General features: G+C 39.9%; 1 long non-coding RNA gene across 2 annotated transcripts in view; it reads left to right on the top strand.

The window, feature by feature from the left end:
* Positions 1–12504, top strand: part of LOC105495660 (uncharacterized) — an 87946-nt gene that overhangs the window by 1732 nt on the left and 73710 nt on the right. Inside the window, exon 3 of one of the 2 annotated variants that reach the window (XR_011607036.1) lies at positions 2199–2448. The exons of the other annotated variant lie outside the window; for it this stretch is intronic. This is a non-coding gene — a long non-coding RNA (uncharacterized lncRNA). Of the gene's footprint in view, positions 1–2198; positions 2449–12504 lie in introns of those variants that run through there. 2 annotated transcript variants of the gene reach the window in all.

Below are 12504 nucleotides of genomic sequence, written 5' to 3'. Positions count from 1 at the left end.
TACACAGACTATAAACAAGCCATGATTCACTTCAGTCCCTAATAGATTTGAGGCTATCCAATTTTCTGTTCCCTGCACAAAATACTAGAGCACAGGATGCAGCCTGTATGAAGAGAGAGAACATTATCTGTAAAATTCTCAGTTTTTCATATAAAATTCTGAGCAATCATTCAAAAATGTTGTAAGTATGCTAAAACAAATAAAATAGAAAAGCAAGCAGCAGAAACAAACCTGCAGGTGACCAATATCAGAATGGGTAAAAACAAATACTACAGTTACAAATTGTATAACCCAGTTAAAATAATAAAATAAAATAAAATAAAAAATAAATAAAATAAAACAATATACCAATGGAAAAATGGGCAAAGCATGATACGCCACAATAGAAATTTCCAAAAGCTTCCAATATTATACACTTCCAAAAGCATATTATGCTGTATGCAACTTCATTAATTGTCTGGGAAATGCAAATTAGAATCTCAGGCAGACTCTACTAGAGACCTACCAGAATCGTTAAAAACAAAATGACTGATAATTTAAGGGTTGATAAACAGATGTTGCCACTGGAATCCTCAAACATTGTTGGTAGTAATGAAAACTGTGCACCTACTTGTAAAACTCCTAGCAAATATCTGCTAAAATACATGCATACCCATTTATATGAAGTTCAAAACCTGACCAACGTTATCTAAGCTGTTACAAGTCATCACAGTGGTAATCTGTGATGGGTAGTGACCAGATAGGAACACAGGAAGGACTTACAGAATACTCTTTTTAAAGTTCATCCCTATTCCCCAAATCACATTCTTGCAAGCCTACCTATTTGTGTTAGCCATTGCTGTAGCATTGAGGGGAACATAAATGTCCTTCAGCTACATTCTTTATGACTTAGATTCTGTGTCTCTTATCTTCTATCTGGAGCTTCTCTGCAGCTGTCACATTCTATAACTATAGGAATGATCTCAAACATACCAGAAATTATGTAAATATATAAATACAAGGTAGTCACTGCATTCTAATGCTTTGATCAATATCAGGCAGGAAAAATTGTTGATATTACCCTTTCTTGGTTTCTTGTAGGCAGTTCTGAGATGTGTTCTGCACTGCTTTTCAGGGATCCCCAGTTACCCACAACACACACTAGCTCAATATACACTCTTGGATTGGATTTTCCTTCTTAAGGATTTTTCTAATCTTAAAACCTTCAGTTATGTTCCTTTTAATTACTTTAATTACTTCCTACTTTTAACGACTTGTCAACAATCCCTTGATTCAGGTTTTGCTTTTTGAGGAAACCCAATCCAAATAAGTCAGTACTCTCAGATTCTGGAATAAGACTACTTATTGATCAGAAGATAACCTGATCTTATTGCAGATGAAATTAGAATATTGATAATCCCTCAATGTGTAATAAATTACAGTTACTAAAACCTGATCAATGGTTGATTATACTGAGGTACAGATGAAAAATGAAGCATTTGTTGAAGACCTAGTAGACACTTGAATGTTATAGTGTCTGTGATAATTACCTGGGTTTATTAAAAAATTTAGAATCCTTGAAGAAGACAGAAGCAGAATCAGATTAACCATCAACTCACCTCACCCTGAGAAAGCCAAAGATCTTCCAAGGCAGCAATTAGAGGCTCATATCCTGTAGCTACAAGATGGAGTGTGCTACAGATTAGTCTAGAATATAATTGTGAGAGGAGCCAAGGTAGAAGGAGAAAAAAATGCCACACCTCCTCCCACCACCAAGTCTCCTCTGGCAACATTAAGGAGTTGATAAGATCCCTCTTAGCATAGGCTAGGTGATAGGGCTTAAATGACAGAGGCAAAGTGGATACAATTCTAACCAAAGTGATATAAATATTATTGTGTGAATGCCTATATCCTCTCCAAATTCATATGCTGAAATCCTAACTCCCACAGTAATGGTATTAGAAGGTAGAGTCTTGGAAGGTGATTAGATCATGAGGATATAGGCTTCATGATTGGGATTAGTGCTCTTATGAAAGCGACAACAGAGAACTAGCTCACCTCTTCCACGATGTGAGAACACCATGAGAAGGTGACATCTATGAACCAGGAAAAAACCCTCACCAGATGTCCGGAGCTGCACGCCCCGGCCATAGCGAATAATAACTGACGATTAAAAATGCCTGAGCTCTATTCATTTCCACCTTCTACCTCCTCCCTAGATTTACCTTTTTCCCTGTATTAATACCTCATAAATGATGGCGCTCTTCCTGCTTCTTCTTCACCCATTTTTCCTGCGCCCGCGAAAATTACTACCTGACAGCGCAGGTGCAACATGACGTTCGACCAGAGAAACCAATACCTATCTGGCCACGCCTCCACTATGAGATCATTTTCGCCTTGGCCCAACCCCTTCCCCTCCAAGTGTATATAAGGCACTGCATTACCGCCATTAAATGAGACTTGATCAGAGCACTGTCTTGTCTCCATTTCTCGTATCTCTTGTTCCCCAAATTCCTACCCCCTCCTCCAGGGCCTGCTTCGACTATCCCGCAGGCCGGGATACGTGGCGCCCGAACAGGGACCTGGAAATGAGGGACTCCGTGAGGAAGAGGACGCCAAAGGACGGTCGACCGCTAACAAAGACAAAAGGAATTAAACCGATCACCGCGGGAACCTGCCGCGTCTGAATCGAAGGTAAGTGACGCGTCCGAAATGGGACAAGAATTAAGCCAGCATCAAATATATGTAGGACAATTAAAAGAGGCTTTAAAGATATGAGGAGTAAAGGTTAAAGGTAATGATTTATTTAAATTTTTTGATTTTGTAAAAGATACTTGCCCTTGGTTCCCACAGGAAGGAACTATTGATATCAAAATATGGCATAGAGTAGGGGATTGTCTTCAGGACTATTATAATACTTTTGGGCCAGAAAAAATTCCTGTGACCGTTTTCTCTTATTGGAACCTCATTAGAGATTTAATAGATAGGAAGGAGGTCGATTCGCAAGTCATGGCTGCGGTCGCTCAGACAGAGCATATTTTAAAGGTGAGCTCCCGTTCTAACCTTGCGGGGCCTCCGCAAGATACGGAGGAGGATCTCATTTCCCTCGAGGGTGATCATGGGAGTGGATCCCAGTGGATGTGCGGATGGCTGGGCGGGTCTTGCATGTTTGCAGTTTTTGTAAATTTGTCGAGTACCATCTGAAAATAATTATTACTATTCAGTGATTCTCAAGCTTTCTCAATTTTGGCAGTGTATATGAACCACCTGAAGATTGTATTTTAATTGGTTAAAACAATGGTTCTCATTGAGTTTCAGCCTTCAGTGTGCATGAAACTCACTTGGGAGGCTTGTTCAATCACAGCTTGCAGAGCTCTGCCCTCCAAGTTTCTGATTTGCTGCATCTGGGGTGCAGACCATTATTTACTTATCTACCATGTACCCAGGTGATGAGGTTTTTGGTCTTGCAGGCATGCTTTGCGTTTACAAGATTTAAGAGCAGTAAATATCACTATGATCCTTATGGGTGCCTTACAACCAGGATTACCTTCACCGGTTGCGATTCCTCAAAAATATTTTAAAATCGTTATTGACCTTAAAGATTGCTTTTTTACAATTCCCCTTCACCCTGCTGACCAGAAAAGATTTGCCTTTAGTCTTCCATCTACAAATTTTAAACAACCAATGAAGCGCTATCAATGGAAAGTCTTACCTCAGGGTATGGCTAATAGTCCTACCTTGTGTCAAAAATATGTAGCTGCTGCTATAGAGCCAGTCAGAAAAACGTGGGCACAAATGTATATTATACATTATATGGATGATATTTTAATAGCAGGAGAAATTGGCGAACAAGTCTTACAGTGCTTTGCTCAACTCAAACAAGAGTTAGCAGCAGCTGGACTACAAATAGCCCCAGAAAAGGTACAATTACAAGATCCATACACCTATCTTGGTTTTCAAATTAATGGACCCAAAATCATTAATCAAAAGGCCGTTATACATCGTGATCATTTAAAAACTTTAAATGATTTCCAAAAATTACTGGGAGACATAAATTGGCTTCGGCCGTACTTAAAACTCACTACAGGAGAGTTAAAACCTCTTTTCGATATATTAAAAGGAGACTCTAATCCAAAATCTCCCAGGTCCATTACTAAAGAAGCATTAATGGCACTCCAACAGGTAGAACATGCCATTACAACACAATTTGTTACCGGTATTGACTATTCTCAGCCATTAATATTCCTTATTTTTAACACAACAATAACCCCTACTGGCCTATTTTGGCAGAACAATCCCATTATGTGGGTACACCTGCCCTCCTCCCCTAAAAAGGTTTTGTTGCCTTATTATGATGCCATAGCTGATCTAATTATCTTGGGAAGAGAAAACAGTAGAAAATACTTTGGAATAGAACCCTCTACCATTATACAGCCCTACACTCAATCACACATTCATTGGCTGTTACAAAATACGGAAGCCTGGCCAATTGCTTGCGCTTCTTACACTGGCTCGATTGACAACCATTACCCACCTAACAAACTTATTCAATTTTGTAAACTTCATGCGTTTGTGTTTCCCCATATTACCAGCAAAGAACCTCTCAATGACGCATTATTAATTTTCACTGATGGATCTTCCACAGGACTTGCCGCTTACACTTACAATAATGTAGTCGTTAAATTCCAGACCACTTATACATCAGCTCAGCTGGTCGAATTGCAAGCTATAATTGCAGCACTATCAGCTTTTCCTTGTCAGCCACTTGACATTTACACAGACAGCACCTACCTGGCTCATTCAATACCCCTCTTAGAGACCGTGCCTCAAATTAAACATATTTCAGACACAGCTGACCTATTTTTACAATGTCAACAACTTATTCGAAAAAGGACTACTCCCTTTTTTCTTGGGCATATTAGAGCACATTCAGGATTACCGGGACCTTTAACACAAGGTAACGCAACAGCTGACGCGGCAACAAAAATCATAGCCACAGTCACTACAGACAATTTGCAACAAGCACAAAAAGCACATGCCTTACATCATTTAAATGCCCAAACCTTAAGACTCATGTTTAAACTTACCAGAGAACAAGCTCGACAAATAGTTAAACAATGCGCCAACTGCATAACGTATTTACCTGTTCCCTATCTAGGAGTTAACCCCCGAGGACTCATCCCCAACGAAATTTGGCAAATGGACGTTACTCACCACCCAAACATGTCATAGCTCATTTATTGCACTGCTTTTCTATTTTAGGAATACCCAAACAAATCAAAACAGACAATGGCCCTGGTTATATAGCCAAAACCTTTTTACAATTCTGTAATACCCTACAAATTAAACATACCACAGGTATTCCCTACAATCCCCAAGGACAAGGTATAGTAGAAAGAGCTCATCTGTCTTTAAAAACTGTTATCACAAAATTAAAAGGGGGGAGCTGGTACCCCGTGAAGGGTACCCCTAGAAACGTACTCAATCATGCCCTGTTTATCCTTAATTTTTTAAATTTGGACAGTCATGGAAAATCGGCTGCCGATCGTTTCTGGCATCCTGAATCTCAAAAACAGTTTGCAATGGTAAAATGGAAAGATCCACTTGATAATTCATGGCATGGCCCCGATCCAGTTTTAATTTGGGGAAGAGGCTCAGTATGCATCTTCTCACAAAAAAATGATGCAGCCAGATGGCTGCCTGAAAGATTGGTAAGACAAATAAATCATAACCATTGTCAGTCCAGGGAAGATAAATCTCCCTGAGAAGTTCTTTCCTTTTTGTTTTTCAGAAAATGAAGCCTAACATGAGATTCCTTTGGAGAATAATCGCTCTATATAACATAGTGACAGTCTATGCAGGTTTTGGTGACCCTCGTAAGGCAAGAGAATTATTACGAAAACAATACGGCCAGCCTTGTGATTGCAGAGGGGGACAGGTATCTGAACCTCCGTCAGACAGAATCACCCAGGTGACTTGCTCGGGCAAGACAGCTTACCTAATGCCAGACCAGTCATGGAAATGAAAAGTGCTGTTTTTACGCCAACAAATCCGGAATCATCAGAGATAAGATAAAGACTTTACAGGAAGAACTAGAAGAGCGCAGAAAAGGTCTGGTCGCTAATCCCTTGTGGACTGGACTCGATGGACTTCTCCCCTATCTCCTGCCATTTCTTGGTCCTTTACTTACTCTTCTACTCTTTCTCACTCTCGGGCCTATAATCTTTAATAAGCTTATGGCATTCGTCAGACAACAAATCGAGGCCTTCCAGGCCAAACCTATACAGGTCCATTATCATCGCCTTGAGATGACTGAAAATGGTGAGTCTTATTTACCTTAATAAGACCACCTCCCCTGTGTGCTGAACTGGACAGTCAATGACGGGTAAGAGGACACTATCTCCATCGGAGCCTAAGACAGGAGGGCCGCCCTTGCTGCTGCCTTATCCCATGACGGGCCTAGAAGGTGGGGATGAGTTGACCCAACCTAAGACAGGCGCAGTTCCCGAGGGGTCGTTTTCTCATCATAAAATAATTAAAAGGGGGACCTGTCCGGAGCTGCACACCCCGGCCATAGCGAATAATAACTGATGATTAAAAACGCCTCAGCTCTATTCATTTCCACCTTCTACCTCCTCCCTAGATTTACCTTTTTCCCTGTATTAATACCTCATAAAAGATGGCGCTCTTCCTGCTTCTTCTTCACCCATTTTTCCTGCGCCCGCGAAAATTACTACCTGACAGCGCAGGTGCAACATGACGTTCGACCAGAGAAACCAATACCTATCTGGCCACGCCTCCACTATGAGATCATTTTCGCCTTGGCCCAACCCCTTCCCCTCCAAGTGTATATAAGGCAGTGCATTACCGCCATTAAACGAGACTTGATCAGAGCACTGTCTTGTCTCCATTTCTCGTAGCTCTTGTTCCCCAAATTCCCACCCCCTCCTCCAGGGCCTGCTTCGACTATCCCGCGGGCCGGGATAACCAGACACCAAGTGTTTTTGTTTTTCGACCTTAGACTCCCCAGCCTCCAGAACCATAAGAAATAATTTTTTGTTATTTTAAGCCACTCAGCTTACAGTATTTTTGTTATAGCATCCTGAACAAATTAAGATAGCAAGAAGAGAGACAAATAAGAAAGCAAATAGGATATTGTTTGGCTTAACCAGAGAAAATTAACAACAGCTTAAAAGCAAAGATTGAATTCAGCTATAACAATAGAAAAATGCTACTTTTCCTAAAATTTCCATATCTAAGCCAGTACTTTGACTAGTGACCTACAATGAAACAGCAAGCGTAGTTCATTTGGGGAAAAGTCTTAAACACCACTGCATGTATATGCAATAAATACTACCCCAATATTTTGCCAAAAGGAGCCAAAGTCATTCACCAGAATAGAGAGGAGAAAAAATCAAAAACAAAAACCAAACAAAACAAAAAAAGCGCCATTCACCATTGTGTCAAATCAATGTGCAGGGAAGCACTGGATAGTTTTACAGGATGACGTTTCCTGCAGCTGTTAGGGTGGTGCCTCAAGCTAGTGATTGTATGCACATACAATGGGCTTTTCAATAAAGAACTCATGATGACAGAATGGAGCCTATTATTGATTCAAAATTATAGACTCCATCTAACTAAGGCCAATCTAAATACTGCACTGATGGAGGACCAAGCTATTGATAGCAGAAACCAATATTTAGCCTTTGACATTGCACTATTCCTCAAGAGGATGAGCAAATTTCCTAGTGGCACATTGATTAGATTGCATCACTTCTAGTCTGAAGTGGGTAAAATTTTGTCCTTACTAAAAGTGATATCTGTTCTGGAAATGAGCTTGCCCTAAATGCTCAAAATGCCTCTGCCAATACCACCATCTGAAGGTTTAGAGAAGGCTTGATTTACTTTCATGAATCTCTGAATAAGGCTTCCTCAAATAAGGATTTTTTTTTTTAATCATGAAAGTATGGCAATGGGCAACTAAACCAAGAGTCTCAGGGCTCCTCGCAGATATAGCTTCACTCAAAAACAGTCAGCCTAGTAGAAAGATGGAATGTAAAATCTTATTAAATGCTCAGCTAAAGTTTCAGGTAGGGGTTTGGTGTTGTCCTTCAGGATGTAGTATATGCACTAAACCAATGACCAAATACTATACAGTATCCGTAGTACCTAAAATACATGGATTTTTATACCAAGGCTTGGACATAGAATCAGCACTTGTAACTATCAAACGGTTGAGGTATTTCTACTTCATTTGACCACAGTTACATTGGATTAGAAGTGTTTGCATCCTTGCATCCGTGTGTGTGTGTGTGTGTGCGCACGCGCATGTGTGTGTCTATTGGGTGTGCGTGTTGGGATGAGTAGTACTTCCCTACAGGTAAACAGTAAGGGTTTCACTGAACCCAAAGCTGTGATTTCCCCATGACAATGTTCGAGTTCTCATGCTGATTGACTGGTAAGCAATAAATGAAGTTACTATATTGGTAGGATTGATTGACACTGATTTATATGAGTGTCAAAGCATAATACAACACAATAGAGATAGAAAGGATGATATCTAGACCCCAGAATAATCACAGATTCATCTATTGGTGCTATGTCCAGTTACAACTGTAAAGGGGAAATCATTCCAATTATGGCTCAATTAAGGCAAAAGCAATCAAGGACTCTGATCCCTTGTACTGTTCATCTTACTGGATACAATGAGAAAAATCTAAATGGGTGGGAGGTAATAGACATCATAAGCAGAAAAGATAGCTCCAGATCAGTTATAATTGGTGAGTCTGTAAATTATTTTACTGGTCCTTTTGTGTTGAGTCTCTTGTAGAGATTGTGATCATCTGATACTTTGCAGTCTTTTTTGATAGTCCTGATTTAGATGATGAAAAAGCATGAGTGGATCCAAGGTGCAAGGGATGAACTGTGCTGAACATCCATTGTACCCCATTATCTTGGCCAAATGTTTACAGTTGGTCATTCACAGCAATCAGTTGAGCATAAAATACAGCTTGAGAACATACGTCCTTGATTTTACTGTTTATCTCTTTCTTCCTGCTCTGAAAATTCTCTTTTGCTGCACATAGGGAATCTGAAAGAGTGTACTGAGCCATTTAACCACGTGTATGAATCTGGAAGTGTGAGGGTGTTAGGACCTCTTGGGCAAACCTTGGGCAGTGCAAAGCAGGTGTGGTCAGCAAACCTCTTCTTCCATGTGTACAGCAGACTGCCCTTCCCAGTTGGTCAGAGGATCACCAGTAGGATTGAAGCCTCTTTGTCCACAGTGGTAACTAGTTCAATTTTCAACTATTCAATTGGCTTTCTTTCTTTCCTTATTTCACTGTTCTAAATTCCCCTAGTTTTATTCACTGAAATATTTCAAATTAAACTAGCTGTATACAAGTTTTTGTCTCCAGTTATGCTTTTTAGAAGAACATAAGCTAAAAATATGACAGTGTTCTATTTCATAATCTGGGTGGTTGTTACACAGAAGTAAAGAGTAATGAGTGTACTATTCAGCAATAGAAAGTTTATTTTAAAAACATATACTCCAACTTGGGAGATTCTAAGCAGATTCTAAGACCATACTATCTCATGAAAACTTCTTACCCTAATAAAAATGATATCCACTTACTCTTAATATACCTTTTCTTATCTCCTTGAAAATGTTCCATTCCATATCCCTCTTATCTGATACAAGTCTGTATAAGTCCATGAGATTTTTCTTTTCTCTCTTTTAAAATTGTCATTAAAAAATAATTTTAGATGCAAAAAGATTGCACAAGTTATTTTCATATACACTGAGCTTCTGCAAATGTTAACTGACATAATCACAGTAAAAATATTAAAATGAGGAAATTAATGTTGATACAGCACTATTATCTAATCTACAGGCCTTATTCAAATTCATCACTTGCCTCACTAATACCATTTTCCCAGTCCAGGACCCATTGAGGATGACACGTTGCATTTACTTGTCATGGTTCCCTTGTCTTCTCTAATCTTGGGCAGATCCTCAATATTTCTGCTTTTTGCGACCTTGTCATTTTTGCTTCCATTTTAATACCACTATTTTTCTTTTTTACTTAACCAGACTAGACCGATATAGTTCAGTGTGTGTGGCCTTGTAACTGAGCTAAAATCGGTAACATATAAGGAGATATAATGTGGGACTCTGCTCTTCCTGTCTCATGAAACTCCCTGCTCATGTTCTCCATACCATTTCCTTACCAGCTGCCTAGATCAGAGGTAGTCACTCAGTGGGGAAAGGGGGCTGGATGTTGAAGCCATGGAAGAAGGCAGAGCTTCTGTCATCTTGAGGCACTGATGTGAAGAATGGCCAACACAAACCTACTCACTGCAGGTATCATTCATAAGCAAGAAAGAACTCTATTATGTTTGACTAATTTTGCATTTGTATTTGACTTACTTAATTAGTTGTTTGGGGGTCCAGACTACCATAACGAGTTCACAGAAAAAAAATGATTTGAGGAGTTAGGCAAAGTGCTTAAAATAAGCAATGGGTTTCCAGATTGGGGATAGGGGGAGTTGATGAGGGCAGAGAACTATGATACAGAGATGAGGATGCAGGAGAGTGCAGCTGACTATAGGGATGCATGGGCTTTCTGAAGAATGACTACAATTAATTGAATACACAGTGCAGTACCAATTCATTAACTGAGACCCCGCACCTAGTCAGATTCATTTTCAAGCGCTACAGACTAAGTGTTTTCCTGGAGTTGTATCAGGCACTGAAAATTCCAGGGTCCAAATCTGAATTCATGACCTCCCCACAAAATTCTCCTGTGAGTTTTAACTTAGAAAAATGCCACCACCATCCACACAGTTATTCAGATTCAGAAATCTCTAAACCACAGAAATAGTCTTCTAGTTTTTATGCAACATCCAGTTTTATCTCTTCCATCCACTCCTTTCTCCAAATGTTGCCAAAATTTTCACTTTAAAAGCAAATCTGATAAGATGACCTCTCTCCTTCTCCCTTCTCTCTGCTCCCAATCTACTGTTATGAATCATGAATGCTGATCTTTTCTTTTAGTATAAAAGCATATTCCTTACCGTGGCATCTCTGGCGTTGCATAATTCAATTCTTTGGCCCTTAAGATGCTCTTTATTGTCACTCCAGGGATTTTGGATATGCTGGTGTTTTGTTGTTGGTGGTTGTTTGTTTTTTTGCATAGGAGAGATTTCTCCAACTACTGATGACTAACTCACTTCCCTCCCACACCTTAGGTCAACTCTCACTTTCTTTAGGAGACCTTCATTGAACCCACAGTGACATATGTTCCTGTTGACTCCCTGTACTTCTCCATTTGTAGAACTCATTGTAATTATGGATAGGTGTTCACTATTTGTATAATTGACCTAAAAATACATCCTTTGGAAACAGAAGATGCCTGTTTCATTGAGTAATTATCTTGTTCATATTTTGAGTAAATGCAAAATGTATCTTCTCTCCAAATGGCTCCTACCACATCTTCTGTATCTTGATCCCCTTCCCCAGTCTGGTGAGCTGACTTAGAGACACACAAAGAAACCTCAATCACTTAGAGCATTATATAGAAACAATGAATTTTCAAAATCTATAAGCAAGTGCTTACAAGGTATTGTGGGGATATGTGAGTGAATGTCATGATTATGCAGGGCAGGTTACACAGCAACACTTCAGGGAGGATTTAGGTGTTGAGATAAGCTGTACAGAATGAGAGAAACTTGATTTGACAGGAAGAATTAGGATCAGAAAACCACTAAATGGAAAAATGTGTGCATTCATACACTCGGCAAACAGAGTTACAGGCAAGCAAAGATAAGCATCCATAAGCTCTTCTATCGGGTGCTAAAAACGAGCAGGAGGAAATGCACAACAAATCACACTAATGAAATGTGGGCAGTTCTCTCTGCACACCGTTGTGCAGTTCATTATATTGCTTTTAGCTGAACAACTGATTAAAAAGGATAACACTATTTGGGTTTTATTTATTTTATGTATTGAAAAGTCAAGGTTAGGGGATCCTGGGACTATTTAGAGATTCAACACCAGAACTTTGGGTCTGCTTTAGTGTGATTTTACAGACCTCTGGGCTTGCTTGTAAGGGAACTACAGCAGTGCCAGGTATCCTATTCTGATATGATGATGCCCTAAGTGGCCCTCTTCTCTCATGGCTCATCCAGTTTCTCGGCAGAGTAGGTGGGGGTGAAGGGTGCAGATCTCATTCAGGAACCTGTGACCACAGCAAAGCTATTGCCCAAGGCACAGAAAGTCAGTACAACAACACTGAGGGTTGCAGCAGTAAAAGAGCTTAATAATTGTAGGGCAGCCAAATGAGGAAATAGGAGGAAATCTCAAATCTGCCTCCCCAAAGAGTTTGGGGGCAGAGATATTAAGGAGTTTAGCATAAGCTGGGGTATGAGGATCACTGATTAGTCAGAGTGCAGGGCCAAGTCATGGGACCAGGAGAGGAAGAAACTGCATTCTCATGATGATTAGGTTTCTCTGTGAGGATCTTT

Source organism: Macaca nemestrina, chromosome 8, assembly GCF_043159975.1.
Source record: "Macaca nemestrina isolate mMacNem1 chromosome 8, mMacNem.hap1, whole genome shotgun sequence".
Lineage (NCBI taxonomy): Eukaryota > Metazoa > Chordata > Mammalia > Primates > Cercopithecidae > Macaca > Macaca nemestrina.
Note: the sequence above shows the minus strand (reverse complement) of the source record. Positions and strands in the feature narration are given on the sequence as shown.